This window comes from Mesoplodon bidens (genome assembly GCF_964165515.1).
Source record: "Mesoplodon bidens genome assembly, contig: HAP1_SCAFFOLD_117, whole genome shotgun sequence".
In the NCBI taxonomy this organism is placed as follows: Eukaryota; Metazoa; Chordata; class Mammalia; order Artiodactyla; family Ziphiidae; genus Mesoplodon; species Mesoplodon bidens.
In genome coordinates, this window is record NW_027671384.1 from 657,720 (window position 1) to 673,530 (window position 15,811).

Genomic DNA, 15,811 nt, shown 5'->3' on the forward strand with positions numbered 1-15,811 from the left:
TGTCGTTTTGAAATATGGACGTCTTTTGAATTTTTTGGTCGATATATGACCCCAGGATTTGTTTTCAGGGCAGGTGTCATTTACAGGCCTGTAATGATTTGGAATATCCACTGACCATTAGCGCTGTGATTAAAGCTGCTGTTGTGTGAAACGGCCACAAGGTGGCAGCAGTTCTGCCTTACCAAATCTGGTTACTAGGGCAGCAGAGCCTCAATGGAAGTCGCGTTCTAGATTGGAATGTGGAACGGAATGTGCCAGGAGAAAGCCCCTCAAGTGTGTCTCACTACTTCTTGGTCGTGTTTTTAATTTAATTTTTTATTTTTTATTACAGCAAGTTTGAGTACAACGTTTAGCTTGTTGTAGGTGTGCAAGAGGTGGTTCTTTTACACATATACATATGTCTGCTCTTCCTGGGATCCTTTTCCCATGTACGTTATGACAGAATGTTGAGTAGTCTTCTCTTGGTACTCCGTAGGTCTTTGGTGATTATATACGTCTACTGTGTTTGTATATGTCTGTTAACCCAAATATCGTAATGAATTCAATCCTCACACCTTTCCTTTGGTGAACCATAAGTTTGTATAATGAATCTGTGATTGCCCTTCTCCGTGGAAATATCTGCCTTGGTATCAATTTATAGGTAACACCTATAAGTGATATGACATGATATGTGTCTTTCATTTTCTGACTTACTCCAAGTCACGTGATTACCTCTAGACTCATCTACGGTGCTGCAAATGGCATTGCGTCCTTTTTTTCCTTGGCGAATATTCTGTCTTAGCGAGGTCCATTTTCTGCAATGTGATTCCCTGAGGGCTGAGGATTAGCTGACCTGGGCAGCCTGACCCTGCCGGCAAGCCCTCCCCAGGTGTGCCTGGGTTGAGGTCAATATAAACAGCACTCCAGGCAGCAATAGCCCCTGCAGCTGTGCCTGACTCCATATTCTCTGCCCCGTCAGCAGTCTCGGGGCAGTGCTGGTGGGAGAGTGTGAGGGTCCACGGCTTTGTGGGTGGCCCGGTGTGAGTGGGGCTCTGCTGGACTTTCGGCAGGAGTTGCCAGGCTGCCACCTGTAAAGAAGAGGATGTGTCACCCATAACTTCCACTGGAATATCTCTCCGGGCTGAGGTGAGGAAGGAAAAAAAGGAGTGGGGGCCGGGACAGGAGGGGTATCTCAGGCAGGGCAATGGAAAGCTTCCAGAAGAGCGCCCGTGGCCAGGACCATCCTGGCTGACCTGCAGGCACCAAGTTGGCCTGCGTGTTGTCGCTGGTGTGGCTCCACGGCCCTTCCTCTAGGCTTTCAAGCCCTTGTACATATTCAGGTGTTTCACCTGGGAAGGGTGGGAACTGTTCAGCAGCATCTGGCCTGGGGCTCAGCTCACGTTTACTCACAGAGGCCTCAGCACGGTCTCCCAGCTTTGCAATAAGGACGCTCCTTGCGTGGGCGGGCGGGGCTGCTGGCTGTATGGGAGATGATCCCCCACCTCTGACCAATTTCAGAATTGTTTACCACTGGAGCAAGTGCCTTGGTAGTGTTTTCCTCTGTATAACTGTTAGGTTCAGTTTCTTTTTCTTTTTTGGTTCAAGTTAGATTTTATTCCTCTTTTATGTATTTATAGATATAAGCATGGAAATAATTCATTCTTATAAATACATCAGTGTGAATGGAAGAACTTTTTTTCTGTTTTATTTTTACATTTTATTTTTAAAAATTTTGAAATTTAATTTTATTTATTTTATACAGTAGGTTATTATTAGTTATCTATTTTATGCATAGACATGTATACAGGTCAATCCCAATCTCCGAACTCATCCCCCCACCACCACCCCATGGCTTCCCCCACTTTGTGTCCATACGTTTGTTCTCTACCTCTGTGTCTCTATTTCTGCCCTGCAAACCAGTTCATCTGTACCATTTTTCTAGGTTCCACATATAGGCATTAATATACAATATTTGTTTCTCTCTTTCTGACTTACTTCACTCTGTATGACAGTCTCTAGATCCATCAACTTCTCTACAAATGACCCAGTTTCATTCCTTTTTATGGCTGAGTAATATTCCATTTTATATATGTACCACATCTTTATCCATTCCTCTGGCTGTGGGCATTTAGGTTGCTTCCATTACCTGGCTATTGTAAATAGTGCTGCAATGAACATTGTGGTGAATGTGTCTTTGTGATTTATGGTTTTCTCTGGGTATATGCCCAGAAGTGGGATTGCTGGATCCTATGGTAATTCTCTTTTTAGTTTTTTAAAGGAACCTCCATACTGTTCTCCATAGTGACTGTATCAATTTACATTCCCACCAATATAGGAAGAGGGTTCCTTTTGTCCACACCCTCCCCAGAATTTGTTGTTTGTAGATTATCTGATGATGCCGATTCTAACAGGTGTGAGGTCTTACCTCATTGTAGTTTTGATTTGCATTTCTCTAATAATTAGTGATGTTGAGCAGCTTTTCATGTGCGTCTTGGCCATCTCTGTGTCTTCTTTGAAGAAACGTCTCTTTAGATCTTCTGCCCATTTTTGTATTGGGTTGTTTGTTTTATTAATATTAAGCTGCATGAGCTGTTTATATATATTGGAGATTAAACCTTTGTCCATTGATTCGTTTGTGAACGTTTTCGCCCATTCTGAGGGTTGCCTTTTTCCATTCCCGTTTTTTTAACAAAGAAAGAAAGAAAGCAAAAGAAGCAGAACACTAATGTGCGTGAAATATGCCTCTTGAAACTGTCGTTTTGAAATATGGACGTCTTTTGAATTTTTTGGTCGATATATGACCCCAGGATTTGTTTTCAGGGCAGGTGTCATTTACGGGCCTGTAATGATTTGGAATATCCACTGACCATTAGCGCTGGGATTAAAGCTGCTGTTGTGTGAAACGGCCACAAGGTGGCAGCAGTTCTCCCTTACCAAATCTGGTTACTAGGGCAGCAGAGCCTCAATGGAAGTCGCATTCTAGATTGGAATGTAGAACGGAATGTGCCAGGAGAAAGACCCTCAAGTTTGTCTCACTACTTCTTGTTCGTGTTTTTAACTTAATTTTTTATTTTTTATTACAGCAAGTTTGAGTACAACGTTTAGCTTGTTGTAGGTGTGCAAGAGGTGGTTCTTTTACACATATACATATGTCTGTTCTTCCTGGGATCCTTTTCCCACGTACGTTATGACAGAATGTTGAGTAGTCTTCTCTTGGTACTCCGTAGGTCTTTGGTGATTATATACGTCTACTGTGTTTGTATATGTCTGTTAACCCCAATATCGTAATGAATTCAATCCTCACACCTTTCCTTTGGTGAACCATAAGTTTGTTTAATGAATCTGTGATTGCCCTTCTCCGTGGAAATATCTGCCCTGGTATCAATTTATACGTAACACCTGTAAGTGATATGATATGATATGTGTCTTTCACTTTCTGACTTACTCCAAGTCACGTGATTACCTCGAGACTCATCTACGGTGCTGCAAATGGCATTGTGTCCTTTTTTTCCTTGGCGAATATTCTGTCTTAGCGAGGTCCATTTTTTGCAATGTGATTCCCTGAGGGCTGAGGATTAGCTGACCTGGGCAGCCTGCCCTGCCGGCAAGCCCTCCCCAGGTGTGCCTGGGTTGAGGTCAATATAAACAGCACTCCAGGCAGCAATAGCCCCTGCAGCTGTGCCTGACTCCATATTCTCTGCCCCGTCAGCAGTCTCGGGGCTGTGCTGGTGGGAGGGTGTGAGGGTCCACGGCTTTGTGGGTGGCCCGGTGTGAGTTGGGCTCTGCTGGACTTTCGGCAGGAGTTGCCAGGCTGTCACCTGTAAAGAAGAGGATGTGTCACCCATAATTTCCACTGGAATATCTCTCCGGGCTGAGGCGAGTAAGGAAAAAAAGGAGTGGGGGCCGGGACAGGACGGGTATCTCAGGCAGGGCAAAGGAAAGCTTCCAGAAGAGCGCCCGTGGCCAGGACCATCCTGGCTGACTTGCAGGCACCAAGTTGGCCTGCGTGCTGTCGCTGGTGGGCTCCACGGCACTTCCTCTAGGCTTTCAAGACCTTGCACATATTCAGGTGTTTCACCTGGGAAGGTTGGGAACAATTCAGCAGCAGCTGGCCTGGGCTCACCTCACGTTTACTCACAGAGGCCTCGGCACGGTCTCCCAGCTTTGCAATAAGGATGCTCCTTGCGTGGGCGGGCGGGGCTGCTGGCTCTATGGGAGATGATTCCCCACCTCTGACCAATTTCAGAATTGTTTACCACTGGAGCAAGTGCCTTGGTAGTGTTTTCCTCTGTATAACTGTTAGGTTCATTTTTTTTTCTATTTTGGTTTAAGTTAGATTTTATTCCTCTTTTATGTATTTATGGATATAAGCATTGAAATAATTCATTCTTATAAATACATCAGTGTGAATGGAAGAACTTTTTTTCTGTTTTATTTTTACATTTTATTTTTTAAAATTTTGAAATTTAATTTTATTTATTTTTTTTATACAGTAGGTTATTATTAGTTATCTATTTAATGCATAGACATGTATACAGGTCAATCCCAATCTCCCAACTCATCCCACCACCACCACCCCATGGCTTCCCCCACTTTGTGTCCATACGTTTGTTCTCTACCTCTGTGTCTCTATTTCTGCCCTGCAAACCAGTTCATCTGTACCATTTTTCTAGGTTCCACATATAGGCATTAATATACAATATTTGTTTCTCTCTTTCTGACTTACTTCACTCTGTATGACAGTCTCTAGATCCATCAACTTCTCTACAAATGACCCAGTTTCATTCCTTTTTATGGCTGAGTAGTATTCCATTTTATATATGTACCACATCTTTATCCATTTGTCTGTCTGTGGCCATTTAGGTTGCTTCCATTACCTGGCTATTGTAAATAGTGCTGCAATGAACATTGTGGTGAATGTGTCTTTGTGATTTATGGTTTTCTCTGGGTATATGCCCAGAAGTGGGATTGCTGGATCCTATGGTAATTCTCTTTTTAGTTTTTTAAAGGAACCTCCATACAGTTCTCCATAGTGACTGTATCAATTTACATTCCCACCAATAGCGGAATAGGGTTCCTTTTGTCCACACCCACCCCAGAATTTGTTGTTTGTAGATTATCTGATGATGCCGATTCTAACAGGTGTGAGGTCTTACCTCATTGTAGTTTTGATTTGCATTTCTCTAATAATTAGTGATGGTGAGCAACTTTTCATGTGCGTCTTGGCCATCTCTGTGTCTTCTTTGAAGAAACGTCTATTTAGATCTTCTGCCCATTTTTGTATTGGGTTGTTTGTTTTATTAATATTAAGCTGCATGAGCTGTTTATATATATTGGAGATTAAACCTTTGTCCATTGATTCGTTTGTGAACGTTTTGGCCCATTCTGAGGTTTGCCTTTTTCCATTCCCGTTCTTTTAACAAAGAAAGAAAGAAAGCAAAAGAAGCAGAACACTAATGTGCGTGTAATATGCCTCTTGAAACTGTCGTTTTGAAATATGGACGTCTTTTGAAGTTTTTGGTCGATATATGACCCCAGGATTTGTTTTCAGGGCAGGTGTCATTTACAGGCCTGTAATGATTTGGAATATCCACTGACCATTAGCGCTGGGATTAAAGCTGCTGTTGTGTGAAACGGCCACAAGGTGGCAGCAGTTCTCCTTTACCAAATCTTGTTACTAGGGCAGCAGAGCCTCAATGGAAGTCGCGTTCTAGATTGGAATGTAGAACGGAATGTGCCAGGAGAAAGCCCCTCAAGTTTGTCTCACTACTTCTTGTTCGTGTTTTTAATTTAATTTATTATTTTTTATTACAGCAAGTTTGAGTACAACATTTAGCTTGTTGTAGGTGTGCAAGAGGTGGTTCTTTTACACATATACATATGTCTGTTCTTCCTGGGATCCTTTTCCCATGTACGTTATGACAGAATGTTGAGTAGTCTTCTCTTGGTACTCCGTAGGTCTTTGGTGATTATATACGTCTACTGTGTTTGTATATGTCTGTTAACCCCAATATCGTAATGAATTCAATCCTCACAACTTTCCTTTGGTGAACCATAATTTGTTTAATGAATCTGTGATTGCCCTTCTCCGTGGAAATATCTGCCCTGGTATCAATTTATAGGTAACACCTATAAGTGATATGATATGATATGTGTCTTTCACTTTCTGACTTACTCCAAGTCACGTGATTACCTCTGGACTCATCTACGGTGCTGCAAATGGCATTGTGTCCTTTTTTTCCTTGGCGAATATTCTGTCTTAGCGAGGTCCATTTTCTGCAATGTGATTCCCTGAGGGCTGAGGATTAGCTGACCAGCGCAGCCTGACCCTGCCGGCAAGCCCTCCCCAGGTGTGCCTGTGTTGAGGTCAATATAAACAGCACTCCAGGCAGCAATAGCCCCTGCAGCTGTGCCTGACTCCATATTCTCTGCCCCGTCAGCAGTCTCGGGTCTGTGCTGGTGGGAGGGTGTGAGGGTCCACGGCTTTGTGGGTGGCCCGGTGTGAGTGGGGCTCTGCTGGACTTTCGGCAGGAGTTGCCAGGCTGCCACCTGTAAACAAGAGGATGTGTCACCCATAACTTCCACTGGTATATCTCTCCTGGCTGAGGTGAGTAAGGAAAAAAAGGAGTGGGGGCCGGGACAGGAGGGGTATCTCAGGCAGGGCAATGGAAAGCTTCCAGAAGAGCGCCCGTGGCCAGGACAATCCTGGCTGACCTGCAGGCACCAAGTTGGCCTGCGTGCTGTCGCTGGTGTGGCTCCACGGCCCTTCCTCTAGGCTTTCAAGCCCTTGTACATATTCAGGTGTTTCACCTGGGAATGGTGGGAACAGTTCAGCAGCAGCTGGCCTGGGGCTCAGCTCACGTTTACTCACAGAGGCCTCGGCACGGTCCCCCAGCTTTGCAACAAGGATGCTCCTTGCGTGGGCGGGCGGGGCTGCTGGCTGTATGGGAGATGATTCCCCACCTCTGACCAATTTCAGAATTGTTTACCACTGGAGCAAGTGCCTTGGTAGTGTTTTCCTCTGTATAACTGTTAGGTTCAGTTTTTTTTTTCTTTTTTGGTTCAAGTTAGATTTTATTCCTCTTTAATGTATTTATACATATAAGCATGGAAATAATTCATTCTTATAAATACATCAGTGTGAATGGAAGAACTTTTTTTCTGTTTTATTTTTACATTTTATTTTTAAAAATTTTGAAATTAAATTTTATTTATTTTTTTATACAGTAGGTTATTATTAGTTATCTATTTTATGCATAGACATGTATACAGGTCAATCCCAATCTCCCAACTCATCCCAACACCACCACCCCATGGCTTCCCCCACTTTGTGTCCATACGTTTGTTCTCTACCTCTGTGTCTCTATTCCTGCCCTGCAAACCAGTTCATCTGTACCATTTTTCTAGGTCCACATATAGGCATTAATATACAATATTTGTTTCTCTCTTTCTGACTTACTTCACTCTCTATGACAGTCTCTAGATCCATCAACTTCTCTACAAATGACCCAGTTTCATTCCTTTTTATGGCTGAGTAATATTCCATTTTATATATGTACCACATCTTTATCCATTCGTCTGTCTGTGGGCATTTAGGTTGCTTCCATTACCTGGCTATTGTAAATAGTGCTGCAATGAACATTGTGGTGAATGTGTCTTTGTGATTTATGGTTTTCTCTGGGTATATGCCCAGAAGTGGGATTGCTGGATCCTATGGTAATTCTCTTTTAAGTGTTTTAAAGGAACGTCCATACTGTTCTCCATAGTGACTGTATCAATTTACATTCCCACCAATAGCGGAAGAGGGTTCCTTTTGTCCACACCCTCCCCAGAATTTGTTGTTTGTAGATTATCTGATGATGCCGATTCTAACAGGTGTGAGGTCTTACCTCATTGTAGTTTTGATTTGCATTTCTCTAATAATTAGTGATATTGAGCAGCTTTTCATGTGCGTCTTGGCCATCTCTCTGTCTTCTTTGAAGAAACGTCTCTTTAGATCTTCTGCCCATTTTTGTATTGGGTTGTTTGTTTTATTAATATTAAGCTGCATGAGCTGTTTATATATATTGGAGATTAAACCTTTGTCCATTGATTCGTTTGTGAACGTTTTCGCCCATTCTGAGGGTTGCCTTTTTCCATTCCCGTTTTTTTAACAAAGAAAGAAAGCAAGCAAAAGAAGCAGAACACTAATGTGCGTGAAATATGCCTCTTGAAACTGTCGTTTTGAAATATGGACGTCTTTTGAATTCTTTGGTCGATATATGACCCCAGGATTTGTTTTCAGGGCAGGTGTCATTTACAGGCCTGTAATGATTTGGAATATCCACTGACCATTAGCGCTGGGATTAAAGCTGCTGTTGTGTGAAACGGCCACAAGGTGGCAGCAGTTCTCCCTTAGCAAATCTGGTTACTAGGGCAGCAGAGCCTCAATGGAAGTCGCGTTCTAGATTGGAATGTAGAACGGAATGTGCCAGGAGAAAGCCCCTCAAGTTTGTCTCACTACTTCTTGTTCGTGTTTTTAATTTAATTTTTTATTTTTTATTACAGCAAGTTTGAGTACAACGTTTAGCTTGTTGTAGGTGTGCAAGAGGTGGTTCTTTTACACATATACATATGTCTGTTCTTCCTGGGATCCTTTTCCCATGTACGTTATGACAGAATGTTGAGTAGTCTTCTCTTTGGTACTCCGTAGGTCTTTGGTGATTATATACGTCTACTGTGTTTGTATATGTCTGTTAACCCCAATCTCGTAATGAATTCAATCCTCACACCTTTCCTTTGGTGAACCATAAGTTTGTTTAATGAATCTGTGATTGCCCTTCTCCGTGGAAATATCTGCCCTGGTATCAATTTATAGGTAACACCTATAAGTGATATGATATGATATGTGTCTTTCACTTTCTGACTTACTCCAAGTCACGTGATTACCTCGGGACTCATCTACGGTGCTGCAAATGGCATTGTGTCCTTTTTTTCCTTGGCGAATATTCTGTCTTAGCGAGGTCCATTTTCTGCAATGTGATTCCCTGAGGGCTGAGGATTAGCTGACCTGGGCAGCCTGACCCTGCCGGCAAGCCCTCCCCAGGTGTGCCTGGGTTGAGGTCAATATAAACAGCACTCCAGGCAGCAATAGCCCCTGCAGCTGTGCCTGACTCCATATTCTCTGCCCCGTCAGCAGTCTCGGGGCAGTGCTGGTGGGAGAGTGTGAGGGTCCACGGCTTTGTGGGTGGCCCGGTGTGAGTGGGGCTCTGCTGGACTTTCGGCAGGAGTTGCCAGGCTGCCACCTGTAAAGAAGAGGATGTGTCACCCATAACTTCCACTGGAATATCTCTCCGGGCTGAGGTGAGGAAGGAAAAAAAGGAGTGGGGGCCGGGACAGGAGGGGTATCTCAGGCAGGGCAATGGAAAGCTTCCAGAAGAGCGCCCGTGGCCAGGACCATCCTGGCTGACCTGCAGGCACCAAGTTGGCCTGCGTGTTGTCGCTGGTGTGGCTCCACGGCCCTTCCTCTAGGCTTTCAAGCCCTTGTACATATTCAGGTGTTTCACCTGGGAAGGGTGGGAACTGTTCAGCAGCATCTGGCCTGGGGCTCAGCTCACGTTTACTCACAGAGGCCTCAGCACGGTCTCCCAGCTTTGCAATAAGGACGCTCCTTGCGTGGGCGGGCGGGGCTGCTGGCTGTATGTGAGATGATCCCCCACCTCTGACCAATTTCAGAATTGTTTACCACTGGAGCAAGTGCCTTGGTAGTGTTTTCCTCTGTATAACTGTTAGGTTCAGTTTCTTTTTCTTTTTTGGTTCAAGTTAGATTTTATTCCTCTTTTATGTATTTATAGATATAAGCATGGAAATAATTCATTCTTATAAATACATCAGTGTGAATGGAAGAACTTTTTTTCTGTTTTATTTTTACATTTTATTTTTAAAAATTTTGAAATTTAATTTTATTTATTTTATACAGTAGGTTATTATTAGTTATCTATTTTATGCATAGACATGTATACAGGTCAATCCCAATCTCCGAACTCATCCCCCCACCACCACCCCATGGCTTCCCCCACTTTGTGTCCATACGTTTGTTCTCTACCTCTGTGTCTCTATTTCTGCCCTGCAAACCAGTTCATCTGTACCATTTTTCTAGGTTCCACATATAGGCATTAATATACAATATTTGTTTCTCTCTTTCTGACTTACTTCACTCTGTATGACAGTCTCTAGATCCATCAACTTCTCTACAAATGACCCAGTTTCATTCCTTTTTATGGCTGAGTAATATTCCATTTTATATATGTACCACATCTTTATCCATTCCTCTGGCTGTGGGCATTTAGGTTGCTTCCATTACCTGGCTATTGTAAATAGTGCTGCAATGAACATTGTGGTGAATGTGTCTTTGTGATTTATGGTTTTCTCTGGGTATATGCCCAGAAGTGGGATTGCTGGATCCTATGGTAATTCTCTTTTTAGTTTTTTAAAGGAACCTCCATACTGTTCTCCATAGTGACTGTATCAATTTACATTCCCACCAATATAGGAAGAGGGTTCCTTTTGTCCACACCCTCCCCAGAATTTGTTGTTTGTAGATTATCTGATGATGCCGATTCTAACAGGTGTGAGGTCTTACCTCATTGTAGTTTTGATTTGCATTTCTCTAATAATTAGTGATGTTGAGCAGCTTTTCATGTGCGTCTTGGCCATCTGTGTGTCTTCTTTGAAGAAACGTCTCTTTAGATCTTCTGCCCATTTTTGTATTGGGTTGTTTGTTTTATTAATATTAAGCTGCATGAGCTGTTTATATATATTGGAGATTAAACCTTTGTCCATTGATTCGTTTGTGAACGTTTTCGCCCATTCTGAGGGTTGCCTTTTTCCATTCCCGTTTTTTTAACAAAGAAAGAAAGAAAGCAAAAGAAGCAGAACACTAATGTGCGTGAAATATGCCTCTTGAAACTGTCGTTTTGAAATATGGACGTCTTTTGAATTTTTTGGTCGATATATGACCCCAGGATTTGTTTTCAGGGCAGGTGTCATTTACGGGCCTGTAATGATTTGGAATATCCACTGACCATTAGCGCTGGGATTAAAGCTGCTGTTGTGTGAAACGGCCACAAGGTGGCAGCAGTTCTCCCTTACCAAATCTGGTTACTAGGGCAGCAGAGCCTCAATGGAAGTCGCATTCTAGATTGGAATGTAGAACGGAATGTGCCAGGAGAAAGACCCTCAAGTTTGTCTCACTACTTCTTGTTCGTGTTTTTAACTTAATTTTTTATTTTTTATTACAGCAAGTTTGAGTACAACGTTTAGCTTGCTGTAGGTGTGCAAGAGGTGGTTCTTTTACACATATACATATGTCTGTTCTTCCTGGGATCCTTTTCCCACGTACGTTATGACAGAATGTTGAGTAGTCTTCTCTTGGTACTCCGTAGGTCTTTGGTGATTATATACGTCTACTGTGTTTGTATATGTCTGTTAACCCCAATATCGTAATGAATTCAATCCTCACACCTTTCCTTTGGTGAACCATAAGTTTGTTTAATGAATCTGTGATTGCCCTTCTCCGTGGAAATATCTGCCCTGGTATCAATTTATACGTAACACCTGTAAGTGATATGATATGATATTTGTCTTTCACTTTCTGACTTACTCCAAGTCACGTGATTACCTCGAGACTCATCTACGGTGCTGCAAATGGCATTGTGTCCTTTTTTTCCTTGGCGAATATTCTGTCTTAGCGAGGTCCATTTTCTGCAATGTGATTCCCTGAGGGCTGAGGATTAGCTGACCTGGGCAGCCTGCCCTGCCGGCAAGCCCTCCCCAGGTGTGCCTGGGTTGAGGTCAATATAAACAGCACTCCAGGCAGCAATAGCCCCTGCAGCTGTGCCTGACTCCATATTCTCTGCCCCGTCAGCAGTCTCGGGGCTGTGCTGGTGGGAGGGTGTGAGGGTCCACGGCTTTGTGGGTGGCCCGGTGTGAGTTGGGCTCTGCTGGACTTTCGGCAGGAGTTGCCAGGCTGCCACCTGTAAAGAAGAGGATGTGTCACCCATAATTTCCACTGGAATATCTCTCCGGGCTGAGGCGAGTAAGGAAAAAAAGGAGTGGGGGCCGGGACAGGAGGGGTATCTCAGGCAGGGCAAAGGAAAGCTTCCAGAAGAGCGCCCGTGGCCAGGACCATCCTGGCTGACCTGCAGACACCAAGTTGGCCTGCGTGCTGTCGCTGGTGTGGCTTCACGGCCCTTCATCTAGGCTTTCAAGCCCTTGTACATATTCAGGTGTTTCACCTGGGAAGGGTGGGAACTGTTCAGCAGCATCTGGACTGGGGCTCAGCTCACGTTTACTCACAGAGGCCTCAGCACGGTCTCCCAGCTTTGCAATAAGGACGCTGCTTTCGTGGGCGGGTGGGGCTGCTGGCTGTATGGGAGATGATTCCCCACCTCTGACCAATTTCAGAATTGTTTACCACTGGAGCAAGTGCCTTGGTAGTGTTTTCCTCTGTATAACTGTTAGGTTCAGTTTTTTTTCTTTTTTGGTTCAAGTTAGAATTTATTCCTCTTTTATGTATTTATAGATATAAGCATGGAAATAATTCATTCTTATAAATACATCAGTGTGAATGGAAGAACTTTTTTTCTGTATTATTTTTACATTTTATTTTTAAAAATTTTGAAATTTAATTTTATTTATTTTTTTTATACTGTAGGTTAATATTAGTTATCTATTTTATGCATAGACATGTATACAGGTCAATCCCAATCTCCCAACTCATCCCACCACCACCACCCCATGGCTTCCCCCACTTTGTGTCCATACGTTTGTTCTCTACCTCTGTGTCTCTATTTCTGCCCTGCAAACCAGTACATCTGTACCATTTTTCTAGGTTCCACATATAGGCAGTAATATACAATATTTGTTTTTCTCTTTCTGACTTACTTCACTCTGTATGACAGTCTCTAGATCCATCAACTTCTCTACAAATGACCCAGTTTCATTCCGTTTTATGGCTGAAGTAATATTCCATATTATATATGTACCACATCTTTATCCATTCGTCTGTCTGTGGGCATTTAGGTTGCTTACATTACCTGGTTATTGTAATTATTGCTGCAATGAACATTGTGGTGAATGTGTCTCTGTGATTTATGGTTTTCTCTGGGTATATGCCCAGAAGTGGGATTGCTGGATCCTATGGTAATTCTCTTTTTAGTTTTTAAAGGAACCTCCATACTGTTCTCCATAGTGACTGTATCAAGTTACATTCCCACCAATAGCGGAAGAGGGTTCCTTTTGTCCACACCCTCCCCAGAATTTGTTGTTTGTAGATTATCTGATGATGCCGATTCTAACAGGTGTGAAATCTTACCCCATTGTAGTTTTGATTTGCATTTCTCTAATAATTAGTGATGGTGAGCAGCTTTAAATGTGCGTCTTGGCCATCTCTGTGTCTTCTTTGAAGAAACGTCTATTTAGATCTTCTGCCCATTTTTGTATTGGGTTGTTTGTTTTATTAATATTAAGCTGCTTGAGCTGTTTATATATATTGGAGATTAAACCTTTGTCCATTGATTCGTTTGTGAATGTTTTCGCCCATTCAGAGGGTTGCCTTTTTCCATTCCCGTTTTTTTAACCAAGAAAGAAAGAAAGCAAAAGAAGCAGAACACTAATGTGCGTGAAATATGCCTCTTGAAACTGTCGTTTTGAAATATGGACGTCTTTTGAATTCTTTGGTCGATATATGACCCCAGGATTTGTTTTCAGGGCAGGTGTCATTTACAGGCCTGTAATGATTTGGAATATCCACTGACCATTAGCGCTGTGATTAAAGCTGCTGTTGTGTGAAACGGCCACAAGGTGGCAGCATTTCTGCCTTACCAAATCTGGTTACTAGGGCAGCAGAGCCTCAATGGAAGTCGCGTTCTAGATTGGAATGTGGAACGGAATGTGCCAGGAGAAAGCCCCTCAAGTGTGTCTCACTACTTCTTGGTCGTGTTTTTAATTTAATTTTTTATTTTTTATTACAGCAAGTTTGAGTACAACGTTTAGCTTGTTGTAGGTGTGCAAGAGGTGGTTCTTTTACACATATACATATGTCTGCTCTTCCTGGGATCCTTTTCCCATGTACGTTATGACAGAATGTTGAGTAGTCTTCTCTTGGTACTCCGTAGGTCTTTGGTGATTATATACGTCTACTGTGTTTGTATATGTCTGTTAACCCAAATATCGTAATGAATTCAATCCTCACACCTTTCCTTTGGTGAACCATAAGTTTGTTTAATGAATCTGTGATTGCCCTTCTCCGTGGAAATATCTGCCTTGGTATCAATTTATAGGTAACACCTATAAGTGATATGACATGATATGTGTCTTTCATTTTCTGACTTACTCCAAGTCACGTGATTACCTCTAGACTCATCTACGGTGCTGCAAATGGCATTGCGTCCTTTTTTTCCTTGGCGAATATTCTGTCTTAGCGAGGTCCATTTTCTGCAATGTGATTCCCTGAGGGCTGAGGATTAGCTGACCTGGGCAGCCTGACCCTGCCGGCAAGCCCTCCCCAGGTGTGCCTGGGTTGAGGTCAATATAAACAGCACTCCAGGCAGCAATAGCCCCTGCAGCTGTGCCTGACTCCATATTCTCTGCCCCGTCAGCAGTCTCGGGGCAGTGCTGGTGGGAGAGTGTGAGGGTCCACGGCTTTGTGGGTGGCCCGGTGTGAGTGGGGCTCTGCTGGACTTTCGGCAGGAGTTGCCAGGCTGCCACCTGTAAAGAAGAGGATGTGTCACCCATAACTTCCACTGGAATATCTCTCCGGGCTGAGGTGAGGAAGGAAAAAAAGGAGTGGGGGCCGGGACAGGAGGGGTATCTCAGGCAGGGCAATGGAAAGCTTCCAGAAGAGCGCCCGTGGCCAGGACCATCCTGGCTGACCTGCAGGCACCAAGTTGGCCTGCGTGTTGTCGCTGGTGTGGCTCCACGGCCCTTCCTCTAGGCTTTCAAGCCCTTGTACATATTCAGGTGTTTCACCTGGGAAGGGTGGGAACTGTTCAGCAGCATCTGGCCTGGGGCTCAGCTCACGTTTACTCACAGAGGCCTCAGCACGGTCTCCCAGCTTTGCAATAAGGACGCTCCTTGCGTGGGCGGGCGGGGCTGCTGGCTGTATGGGAGATGATCCCCCACCTCTGACCAATTTCAGAATTGTTTACCACTGGAGCAAGTGCCTTGGTAGTGTTTTCCTCTGTATAACTGTTAGGTTCAGTTTCTTTTTCTTTTTTGGTTCAAGTTAGATTTTATTCCTCTTTTATGTATTTATAGATATAAGCATGGAAATAATTCATTCTTATAAATACATCAGTGTGAATGGAAGAACTTTTTTTCTGTTTTATTTTTACATTTTATTTTTAAAAATTTTGAAATTTAATTTTATTTATTTTATACAGTAGGTTATTATTAGTTATCTATTTTATGCATAGACATGTATACAGGTCAATCCCAATCTCCGAACTCATCCCCCCACCACCACCCCATGGCTTCCCCCACTTTGTGTCCATACGTTTGTTCTCTACCTCTGTGTCTCTATTTCTGCCCTGCAAACCAGTTCATCTGTACCATTTTTCTAGGTTCCACATATAGGCATTAATATACAATATTTGTTTCTCTCTTTCTGACTTACTTCACTCTGTATGACAGTCTCTAGATCCATCAACTTCTCTACAAATGACCCAGTTTCATTCCTTTTTATGGCTGAGTAATATTCCATTTTATATATGTACCACATCTTTATCCATTCCTCTGGCTGTGGGCATTTAGGTTGCTTCCATTACCTGGCTATTGTAAATAGTGCTGCAAT